Source organism: Numenius arquata, chromosome 2 (genome assembly GCF_964106895.1).
Source record: "Numenius arquata chromosome 2, bNumArq3.hap1.1, whole genome shotgun sequence".
Lineage (NCBI taxonomy): Eukaryota > Metazoa > Chordata > Aves > Charadriiformes > Scolopacidae > Numenius > Numenius arquata.
The window spans coordinates 22,204,586-22,217,284 of record NC_133577.1 but is presented as its reverse complement, the minus strand read 5'-3'; positions in this window follow the sequence as shown (position 1 = coordinate 22,217,284).

Below are 12,699 nucleotides of genomic sequence, written 5' to 3'. Positions count from 1 at the left end.
AGCATGACTGTCAACAGTCACTGGCCATCCAGGCCTGCTTTTAGTCTCTATTACAATGACATAGATTGGGAACCAGCCCATGGAGTCAGTGAAAACCAGGTCCACACAATTTAGTGAAATATCTTGGATTTTACTACAAGTAAATGACTGAGGAGAAAATCCAGCTCACTATTTTCAGAGGTTAAGTGATACATGAGAATGTGGTCTTAAAGTTAAGCTCCCCATGTCTGGGCTACCTCTTCCCTCCACTACTCTCTAGTAAAGATGGGACTAAGGCCTGAGAGGAAAAAAGGAAGCCACCAAATGAAAGCTCTCACCTCCGCAGAAATTCATGCAGCGATGGGGAAGTCAAAACAGGTGGTTTTACTGTGTCATGGTTTGGTGCAGCCCATGAGTGGGGAAGGAGTTACTGACTGTGAGTAAAGATTTCTAGAGGTCTTTGTAACCCTGGGGAGTGACCATGGGAGTCAGACCTGGAGGTGAAGAGTTTGGACCCAGGTTCCTTGGACTGCCATCTCTGGTTGTATAGATTCAGAATGAATTATTAAGGGGGCTTTTGTGGAGGAAAGGCAGCAAAATGCTTTGCAATGAAAGCTGAAACTGAAGCTGAAGCCTCTTCCTTGTAATGAGAAGCTATAATTCAAAGCAAGGTTTCCAAGGCACAGATATGTGTGCATGCTATGAAGGCTCGCTGCAGTAAAGAGGAAAATGGGAACACAAAAGAGTACTTTTCCTTGCTTTAATGAAGCTAATGGCCCTTTACTCTCCATGGAGTGCCGGAGGATGCGACCATTAACTTTTTATTTGCAATTTGTATGCACCTTGCTGCACTTGCTTTTTTTATAGCAGCAATCTCAGTGCAATATCTAGGATAGGGAGGAAAAGCAGCATGGAGAGAGAGGATCCCCATGGTGGGAAATGATGAACTGCCTGGCTTATCTGCCAAGCTACCCCCTGCTAGTCCGCAGAAGTTGCGTACCATGGTCGGGTAGCTTGGGCACAGGATGAGAGTCAGTAATGTTCACTTTTGATGGAGCACTGAGTGAGGTGAGCCCTCGGTCCCTTTTAGAAGTGCCCTTGCAGCTGAAGGCTGAGCAGCTTGTCTAGGTAGCAGTGTGAAGAGCATTACTTTTATTTAAACTGCTTCTTATAGAGAAGCTGTAGCATATGGCACGGAGGGGAAGGAAAACAAAATGTAAGGAAAAAGGAGGCAGCACATCCTGTTCCCCATGAAGTCTTCCTGCAAGGAAGGAAAACTATAAAAGCAGCATAAGTATATGACATTTCAGTATGTGCAAAAAACATATGGCTGTGGCTAATATAACCGAGGCTTTGTAATGAGTGAGAAGACATTATTTTCAAGGTACCCTATGTGTATGTACATATATATGTGTGTGGGGTGTGAGAGAGTGTCAAACAAAAGTCTAACTGTTTCCTCAGGCACTGGCAGGTTTTCTTTTCTTTTCTTTGGTGGTAAATCTCAACACAAAGGCCACACTTCTGACTGATCCACTTTTAGAAGTCAGTAACAGCTGTGGGATAGCTTAATTGAGGGCTGGGGGCTGTGCAGCAAGAAGAGCTCCCTGTTGTTTTTGGAAGAAAGAAAAAGCTCTTCCAAGTTGTGGTGTGAGAAGGCTACGCTCAGTCCAGACCCAACTGGGGAACTCCAGCCCTTATTAAACTCAGCCATAGGGGGTTTGCTGTTTCCCTTGATGTCTCTTGTTAGTAGGGTTGTTGATGACGGTAATAGCTGGAAAATCAATTACGGCCAATATAGCAGTAGGGAAACACACAGAAACTGCTCCAAATGCAGTGCTGAAAGCAGACCTCGGGTTCAAGACAGCAGGGCAGGAGGGATGAGTGCACTGGTGAAACACAGGGGTGGGATGTGGGAGACCTGAGTCCTCATCCCAGCTATACCACAGGTTCCCAGTGGGAGCATGTCTGCCAGCAGCCAGAAATTTCCTTTCCTGTGACCCTGGGCAGATCACACCTGCCCACCTGGGAAGGGTAATTCATGAGGTTCTGGAGGACACACTGAGATGCTTAATTAAAAGGCAGTACTGAAGTTTGGGCCAGGACAATGGTTGACTTTTTCCAGCAGCCGAAGTGAAAATCAAAACACAGAGAAGATCCTACTGATCCCAGAAAGTTTTCTTTCTTGGTGGATCAAAAGAAGTGAAAAAAAGTTGTATTTTGCTTGAATAAAATATTTCACGTTGGGTCCCTGGCCATAAGAAAAACAAGAAAACAAAAGGCAACCCATGCCCTCCTTTGAACCAAGAGCCTGACCGTCTGACAGGGCGAGGCCTTACTCTGCATGGCTTGTTCATGGACATCTGGAAGTATGATAGCGACAGGAACAGAATGAAATCATCCTGGCTCTTCGGTCTCTCTGCCAAAAAGCTTGCCAGACATCATCTCCTGATTTTCCTCTGGTGTTCTCTTGAAGTGTCTTACGTATCTCCCTGTTTGAGTTAGAGCTATTTATAGCACAGCAGCAGGCTGGGAGGAGAACATAGCTGGGGCTACAGATTCGCTGGTATTCGTCTCTAAACCAATGTCTCATGGCTCTTGCAGGGACAGTGTGGGCACATGCAAAAAAAATGTATTTTGTACAAAATATATACTGACTCTTTTCTCCCTAAAACAGCCTCATCAATTTTAATGCTAAATGAATAAATAATAACAAGACACTTAAGGTGTTAATGGAGCATTAATTATTGCTGAGGTTTTCGTGGAAGGGCGTTTGACATCCACATTAATACCGAATGACTTTCTTTATGACTAGCATAATTACAGAGAATATTAAATGAAGCAAAAAGTGATGGGGCTCTTAGCAGTAATTGTTAGCAATTGTTCATACAGAACCCGATTTCCGATACCGTATTTACCTAAATTGGCTAGGAAAAGCACACGAGGCATGTAAAGCACAATGAATCACTCCAGTTTACATCTCTAGCTTGAGAAACTGCTTCCTCATTGCCCACAGGAGAATAATAAGCATGGCCATTTGGGTCTGGTTTAAACCTGAGGCTGTGGCAAAATGTGTCAGAAAAAGAGTGCTGCTTTCCATTTCTGTTTGGAAAGTAGGCTGTTTGGTTGTTTTTTTTTTTTTCGTATCAGGAGTAACAGCAAACATGACTTTATGAATAAAAGCAAGGAAGGGAACTTAAATTCACCCGCCCATTCGCACTTGCTAGGAAGTCAGAGTTTTACAGCCCGGGAGGGCTCTGGGTGAGTAGCTGGTAGGTTTGGGGGTTTTTCTTGCATTTGTGTGGAAGAAGCTGTAGGAAAGTGAGGACGGTGCCAAGTCCTGGTACTTGAAGCACTTTGAAGATATTGGGAATAACACGCTTTTTTCTGAGGAAAGAGTGTAGCCCTGAAGACAGCTCCTGCATCCACCAGAGCTGATGGAAAGAGTGCTTTTGTGTTTACATTTGAAGCTGGAAAGGGATTCAGTCCCTAGGAAAACACAGGCAGTGCTCACCCCTGGGTGAGGGGGCTGTAGGGTTGTGGCTCCCCTGTGTCCCTCCCTGTCGAAGGAGGGCTGGCAGCCCTGGAGGCAAAGGCATCCGGGGTCAGCAGAGCCCAGACTGTAGAAATGCCCAAAGCAGGGTTGCAGCTCTGGGGCTTTGAATTGTATGCGGGTGGGGAGGCTGGGGGAAAAGAGAGGCTCCTGTGGTGATGCCAAGGTCCTGGGGTTTTTTCCAGGGTGTGCCCTATTGTACAGCCCCTTAGCACCACACTGGGTTTAATTATCTGAGGCAAAGAATTGACCTGGGAGCATGAAAGCAGAATAAAGAGGCTTACAGCTACCTGTGAGAAAATATCCTCACTCGTGAACTTTGAATTTAGTTGAAACTGAAACTTGAGCCTGGATTTCAGCATCAGGATTGACTGCTGAGTGTTCCCACTGAATACCCTTTGATGAGCTGCTGTGCAGAGCTCGCTGGCGTTTCTGCATGGCTGGTTTCCTAACTCACGTGGCATTACTTCAGTGCATGACTGACTGCCTCAGAAACTGGCCTCCCTCTGCCTAAAGTGACTTGAAGTAACTTGCCAACATGGTTTAACTTTTGGATTAAACAAGTTCTAGGTGTGCCTGAAATGTTCCCGCATGTAGAAATCCCTCTGTAGAAATGTAGAAAGGGCATGTGAAAGGTGAGCGAGATGTGGCGGAAACTTGTATTTCATTCATACTTTCTTCTCTAATTAGAAATGTGAGTTGGTTGCTGTGTCCCTTTATTCTACTTCTATAGACTCTTTGGAAGCCCCATTGTATCTGAGTGCCTGTTAATTTCCTCAACAGACTAATTCAACTTGCTCTGCTGACATGTAGTTAATTATGTTTCAGTTAACTCATTTTCCTGGATGATGCTCAACTGCTGTCTGTAAATGAAATAGCTGTCTAGCTAATCAAAAGTTTCTGAGCTTGATCTCCTCTACGTGTGCACGCACATGCTGGTCTGGCACTCTGCTCGAGATCCTGGCTGGAGCTTTGGAAGGCAGATGTGTGCAAGTGAAACGTAAGTGGGAAGAAACTAAATGGACCCTGAACCTTCTGAAACTCCAAAATCTTTCTGCAATTAAACTAATTAAGTGGCTATGCCTGGGAGCATTTGATTAGAAATGGCTAGCCTATGGCAGCTAAATGAGCTCTTACAGGAGACAGAGACATTTGCACAAGAAGCCGTCAGCAAATATGTTCTCTCTGCTCGTGGTCATGTCCTTCCTTCAGCTGCTCGTTTGGGTCAAAGCAGGCCCAAATAAGTGCCCGCATCTCACAGAAATGTCCCGTTTTTCCTGAGGGAATCTAGTAAAGTATTTGAGGATGTTAAGTGTCCAGTGCTTTCACACTGGCTATGTGCAAGGTAGGTTTATAGTATCACAGCTGCCTCTTCTCCATCCGCCCACAGAAGCGAGCTCTTCCTGAGGGAGGTCACAGCAGGACCCATCACCACCTCATTAACTGTGAACTCTTGTGGAAAGAAAGTTTAGAATTAACCAAACTGTGAGAAATGAATGTTAACTGGTCATGTTCATTGGAATACGGGACCAGACTTTGGTTTGGATGAACTTGATTGGCAGCTACGGAGTTACACCCTGGGTAAATTTGCTTCAGGTATTACAACGGGCGTGCAATTCCTCTTTGGACGATGTGACTGGACTGCAGCCCGCTGCAGGGCACTGATGGGACGCTGCAGGTGACATTTCAGAGCCCTTTTTCCCAGCCTCCAGAACCCTGACAATCCCCCGGGGAATGTATTTACACTATGACAAAATGGAATCCATGAATAAAGCAAAGGCAAGCACTATGAGCCTCGCATGCCAGGAACGTCTGAGGTGAGGTGCCTGAGCAGCAGACAGCTTACATGGAGAACGGCTAATAAAAATAAACTCACTTGCGTGCAGAATTCCAGAGTTATTTTACAATATCCCATATACTCCCCTTCATTTGGTTGTCTGGGACACGTGTAAAGTAGACGTGTAAATCTTCTGTTTCAGGAAGCTTGGGTCTTTGTTTTTAATGGGGGAACTTAAGTAGACACACGATTCCTCCTAAAATTCACTGGCATCTGGGCATTTAGCTCTGGCTGCTTCATGTTCATTTTTGGTAACTGATCTATACTTCAGCTTACAGAAAGAGCATAATTATGGGCTCTTTTCTTCCTTCCTCCTGCTCTCAAATGCTCACTTTTCCTTGTCAAGTCTAGCATGAAAGTCACTTCTATCTAAAGGTAAACTTAAGTGGCTAAGCGTCTAAACTGAAGTGGAAAAAGCATTTTCCATGCTTCAAAAAATGATTCTTCTCTGTCTTAAAGGAGATGGGAAAGAACACCATTAACTAAAGAAGGGCTAGATTTATTCAGCACCACTTTTTACTGTTGATATGTCTGAGTGATTGGTGGTTTAAGTTGTTAGAGATCTGTGGAAATCATGAGCACATCCTGGCTGATTTGCAGTAAGCAATATCCAACAAGGGCTTGCTGTACTGGTTATGCATGAAAAACAAAATTGTTGGCAGAAATAGTGGGTGGAAGGTGCACAAGGGCAGAGGATAAAAAATAGTTTTTTGGTCCCTACTCTGCAATACTTCTAACAGTGTTTTACAGCTTGCTCAGGTATTTTATAGTACTTCTTGGGGTCTTGGACCCTTTCCACACTGACATTACTGAGAACACAGATCTGGCACCTATTTGCATCTGTAATATCACAACATTGTCTTGATCAGAACTGGATCATCCCCTGAATGTATGTCAAGATCCAACCTACAAGTGTTTCAGTAGTGCTGATTGCCAGTCAACCTGCTGAGTTCCCCACCACCCATGAGTTACCTTCTGTTTTTTTATATAGTTTTGCCCAAAGACCTCACACTGTTTTAAAGCATCTTTCCTTTTTCTCTGGATCTTGGACATCAGTTCAGTCACTTGCACAGGTTCTTGCCACTGCTTTCAGCATCCTAGCTCAGGGCTGGTTTGCAGTCCTGATGCAATTAAAACTCTGCTGTAGGTGTGTACAGTGCACGCTAAAGGTCTAGAGATGCCTTCTTACCTTCTGAAGAAATATCCTCCAGCAGATCAGTTTCTGGCCATTGTAGGCTATTGCTTATGTTGTTCTATGTCCAGTTTCATGGCTACATCCCTAAATGCACTGCTAACATTTTCTGAGACAGTCTTTTTGGAACAGGCTGCATAGGCTTTTCTAATATTAGAAGCTCAAATCTGAGACAGGCTTCTCAGGAACAGGTTTCTTTTGCCAAGGGTGTCTACCTCCCTTTTGTTTCATCTCTCCCTCACTGATCCCCAGCAAGCTCTTTGGGACTGGCAGTGCTTATTCGTGGAGCATGGTTGCAAGCGAAACTATTTCTCTACTCTTACTACTAGCAGGAGGAATGAACAGATCTGGATGAAGTACTGGCATCATGTTAAAATCTCTGGCAAATATTCCACTGATCTCAGTGGGGACCAGTCAATTTTACTTTCAAGACTTCAACATATCATTGACATAACAGTTCCAAACACAGATTTTTTGAAGAAAAGAGTGGTGGGGAAGGGAGATATAAATGAAAATAAAATACAAAATAAACTATGCATAAAACACTATGTACTTAACAATGAAACATAGCAGGATGGATTTTTCAGTAAATGAATACATTAGCTCATGTTCTGCAGCATCTGTGCAAGCAAAGTCCTGCTGTATGTAAATTGGATGCCTAACAACTTGTGTGGCTAGGCAAATAAGCCATATGTATGCTTACCTTGTGAATTTGTAATTAATTCATGCTTCTGGATAAAATTGAGTCCTTCATGAAATTCAGCACCTGTATAAGTCTCCTCTTTGTCCTGAAAAATCTTAACAGTAGAATAACTCAGAAGTCTGTAATTCTATATGTAATTAATATTAAATGAAATCTAACATACAAGTTGTAGTTAAGAAATTAGCTAGTAATTAACACTCATTGACTGGCATCTGAAGACTGGAGGGAGGCAAATGTGATTGTAATCACATGTAAAAGGGAGGGGCCTGGGGAGGAATTTGTGAAATGACAAGCCTGACATCTGTGCCAGGCAAATTGGTTCAGACTGTGATACGGGATATATTTAGTGGACACTTGGACAAAAACAGGCAAGTGATGAAGAATCAAGCTGGCTTCTGAGAGGAGAGTTCTGCCTAACAAATCTCTAAGGGTGTTTTGGTCAACTAATATGTGATGCTGGTGACATGGCCTCCTTGGTTTTCCAGCAGCCTTGTCAAGAGGGTTTTTATGGAAACGAAGTAACTGGGGAGCAAGAGGTAAGGTTCTAATCCACACAAGTAATTGGCTAAATGATAGAAAACTACAGGTGGAAGTAAATGGTCATTTTCCTCAGTGGAGGGAAGTTGTGCAGGTCTGTTGCCTGTGCTAGTAATCAGTGTCAGTGATCTGTGCCGTGTCTGGGTTGTTCGATGTGTTCATAAATTATCTGGAGAGGGAAGGGAAACGTGAATTACTATTTGTTGGTGACACAGAGTTATTCAAGGTATTGAAATGAAGGCAGACTGTTAGGAATCGCAGAAGGACCTAATGAAACTGGTAATAAAAAAGCAAATCAAATTCTTGTAGATAAGCAATCTAGATTATGAACAAAGCATTACGTCATTGTGTGAAGCGGTGTGTATGGGCATTTAGTGTGTCTGGTGATAGGCAGACAGGTCCATGAAAACATCAGCTCCTTCCACAGCAGCAATCAAAAGCTGATTAAATACGGAGAATTATTGAGAAATGAAGAGAACATGAAATGGGAACCCCAATGCTACTGCCAGGGTAGGGGTCCCAGCTCACCCCTGTGCAGCTCTGGGCACCTCTCTGCAGACAACTTCAGAGAAAGGTAAGTAGCACAAGGAAAGGTATTAATACAAGGAATGACGGAGTTGATTAGGACTGTTAAACCTCAAAAAAAGCGTTTAAAGCAATATAACAGAGATTTAGAAAGTTGTGAGTGTCATGGGGGAGATGGCTGGGAATCAACAGCTCAGTCTCTCCTGCTGCAGGTCCTAGGGCCATGCAGCCATTGTTGAGTGGAGGCAAGTGAAACAAAGGCAGCACAGCTGATCACTTCTCTTTGTCTGCTGCTAATTCACATGCAAATATATTGGCTGTCGAGACTCAGTTGTTCAAGGGGACTCTGACACGTTTTACCCATCTGGGTTAAAATACAGCTGTAGGGTCTAGCTTTGGGCTTGCCTGTGGCAGCAGGGCAGTGCTTGCAGGGCTGCCGTAGCTCCATCCTGCCTGGAGAATGGAAACAGGAGTGCTTTGTATTAGCAGCCTGCTGAAATGACTGCCCAGTGGCAAATAAAGGACTAGACTCACAAGTGAGCTGCTCAGACACCATTAGATCCTGTCATAATGGAGCCAAAAGAAAAAAAGTGGAAGGAGGGAACGTGTTTTTCCATGCCAATTGAACAATCTCCAACAACCATTAAAATGCTTTAATCGTTTAATTATTGAAATCGTTTTACCACATAGCATAATTAAGTACTGTTTGCAAGTCAAAGCTTTATTTTTTCTCTTCACAAGTCTGAATTTCACAAGTGGAAAATAACTCCAAGTCCTCTTAGTGTTGAAGGCTGAACAGGTGATTTTACTGTTGTGATTTTACTCTTATATAGCAGGTATGCCATCCACTTTGAGTCAATTCTCACATAGCTTTCCTACTTTTGAGGGAAGCCAGTCATACAGATTTTGGCACCTTGCCTGTATAGCCCAGTTAAGTGAGAGCTACCTCCCAGCTGCCTGATCTGCAGGTCTGTTTATTGTGGTGACTGCTGAGCTTGCACATGGTTCTGGATTGACAGCCCTCCTACTTAGAGCAGGAACACATCTGGTGAATGGAGGGCTACATCTTCTGGATCTTTGTGCCCACATGCATGGTCCACGAAGAGCAGAAGTTGAACTCCACAAGCTGCAGAGGATCAGCTGAGCCGCTCGCACAGCCTGGCTCATGTTGCCAAGGGTGGATGGCAGCGTGGGCTGGCGATGTAGCAGCTCAACTGCTAGCAGCAGTCTCCCACTGAGGCTGCCAGCAACACTCCAGTGCTGAGAGCATCCCCTCTCTGCTGACTTTGGCTGGGGGAGCAACTCCATACCCCCCTCATGGCTGCTGAAGCCCTGCTGACTGCTGTCCTCTGAAGCATGCTCATGCCAGAACTGCCACTTGCCTGGGTGTTCGATGGATTCCCTTTTTGTTCTTTCTTTTTTTTTTTCCCCATGCATAAATCTTGTCAGCTTCAACCTAATTGCATCCTTTTCCGACAGACTGTCTCAGGAGCAATGCAAATGAGCTTTGAAATGTGGAGATCTGGTTTATATTTGTCAGTTAATTGCCTGAGTGGCACAGACATCTAGAGATGCCACCTGCCTCCTCGAGTTCAGATCCACCTCTGATTTCAGACCCAATGCCCCTTGTAGAAGATGAGCTCCTGATGGAGAAAAAGAATGCAGCGCTTCGGGCAATGTCTTGCTGGGTGATGATGACCTAAATTCCTCAGGCTGGGTCCCTTTTACACTGCAAGCACGGATCACAGAGGTTGTGTCCCAGTGCAAGGCAGCATGGATCTCCTTGCTTCCAGGTGAGTTGGCCCAGTCTTCACCCAGGGAAGCCTCAGCCTTCCCATCTGTCTGTCTCCATCCATGTTGCGTGACTGTATGCATCTACAGTGCTCGTGCATGCTGACTTGCAGCTCCCTGAGATTTGACCCTGGGGTGTTTATGGACATGAACGGGGCAGGGAAAAGAAGTACCTTCCCTAGCAGGTTGTCTTATTCTGCCTGCAGATGCTGGAAAAAACAGGACCTTTAGTTCCTTTTGATTTCTTTAGTTTAAAAAATTCCCTCACACTTAAACATTAGGTCCTGAAATTCAGCCTATATTTATCTTGCACTTAATTTCATCCCCTTGTCCAAATTTCTTCATTCAAATCCATGTCAGCTTTACCCAAACTCCCGGCAGCACACAGATGAAGTTAGTCAAGTACAGAGCTGGCTCTCATACCAAATGTCTGAAATCAACCCTGTTTTCTTTCCCACACACTTCTGTCTTTTTCACTCTCTCTCTCCTTTTTTTTTTTTTAAACAACAAGATGGCAATAAGATGAACAACAACACATGTATTTTAATGTTTCTGAGAAACTCTGATGAAGACCATCACAATTAATATCAGCCTATTGGGCTGTGTAAGGCCTGGCTTCCCTTCAGACAAGCCTTCTTGCTCCTGCTGCCTCTCCGCCAGGGACTCCTATGGCAGCAGATCAAATTAACTATCTGGGTACCCTGCAAAATGTAGTATTACAAGCAATACATGCTTGCAGCTCCACAACAGCCCTAGTCCTAGCTCTAGCATTTGCTAGCTCATCCCAATGCAGAGCACAGCATTGACCCGTTGGAAAGGTTTGATGTCTTTTGCTGACACAAATGTCATGGTATCTCCAGGCTGCATGACAGCTATATTAGAAATGCACAGAGCAATTTAGCTGTGCTGTGGTAGGAAGCTGGGGTGGGTGACTTCAAGGCTGAAAGTGTTTGCCAGCATAGGTCTGCACAGCATAAACTCACTGAGCTGTTCACCAGCTCTCCAGTTAAATTACCCAAATATTGAAGAAACTGTGAAGATGTACTGATGCAATGTGGCCCTGAGTCTTTGTCCTCGGTAGTTCATTATTGTTCCCATGGAGGCGACAGGCAAGAGTTGTTAGGACACAGCAGAAAGTTCCAGCAGTCAAATGCATGTACATGTGTGGGATCAAGAACTTAAATCTCCATGAAACCTGGAGAAGGGATAAAACTGGCGTCTTGCATCTGTTGCTAGGGAGCTGGGACCATCAGACAGGAACCTTAACAGTCTGTGCAAGGAGAAGAGACTAAGTGATGTACTTTCATGAAGAATTTGCTCTTCTTTAAAAATCCATTGAGGACCATTAAATGCAAAGACAAGTCTTATCTGAGGAAACTGAAGCGCAAAGGCACAGGGAGGAGGGAAGAGTGTATTCAGGGCAAGTATCACCACATTTTGCCCTGTTCTTATACTCTTTCTGGGCTCCTGGTTGGTCACTTAAGTCCTTATTCGTGTTTTGCAGGTGGAGAATTGTAGCCAGTGTTAAGGCTGCAAACCATCCCACAGCTGGATTTGGAGCCATGTGATCATCCAGCTGTGGGGAACAGCTTACACTTTCACATGAGCTTTACTAACTCCTGTGCTGCGGGCTGGGTTAAACCCACCACTGGTAGTGGTATCTGCTCACTTCTCCCAGGAGCAGGATGCTGATCTCTGCTCTTGGCAGGCGGCTCTCTCTAATGCCTTGGTTTGTTTATCTCTGTCAAGACAAACTTATCCCTGCTGTATCTCCACCAGAGCGAGGTGAATAACACCAGGGATGAATTTGGGTCTTGCAAATTTTCACACTGTTGCCTTTGGCAGCGCTGCAATATGCAAACAAGGCTGAGATTCGGTATCGGCAGTTCTTCATACTTTGTTTCTTGTCGAGGACAAATATGTGTTGTGAAGGTCTTTATTTTCCCTATATTCCAGCTCATATTTTTGCATAGCATGTAATTAACAAAATGTCCTGATTAATCAGAAAGAGGAATTCTTAAAATCAGCCTTCTGATTCTGCACTTCTACCGCTTGTTAATTAACAAACCAATACATACTGCCCCAGGGTATTTCTCATAGAATAACAACCAGATGAGTTATTTTGCTTCAGGCTGTTAACCTGAGCTGATTGCTAAAACCCTGGAAAAGGCTTATATACTTTAGCCCTTTAATGGTGTCAAAAAGTTGCACAGAATATCTTTTTCGTATTCCCCTGATCACTTTTCCAGAAGTACAAGGCTGATCAGCTTGATAAGGAAACATTTTTTAAACATTTATTCATATATAGCAAACGTGTTCACTAATGCTGTGGTCTCCAGTTTTGGTGCCTAAAGGGAGACTTTCGGGCGCTCATTTCCACTGAAGCTGATCATTGGCAGCGCTCAATATTGAGTTGTGGCATCCCATGTTGCATCCTGCTTCTGTCCATGCTAAATGGACATTTTGGGCTGGAGATTACGCCCTGGGAACAGACATTGAAACTTCGATGTTGCAGTGCTAGGGATGGTGACATCTAAGGTCCTCTTTGGATCAGTTCCCAGGAAACTACCCACATACATTTGTGT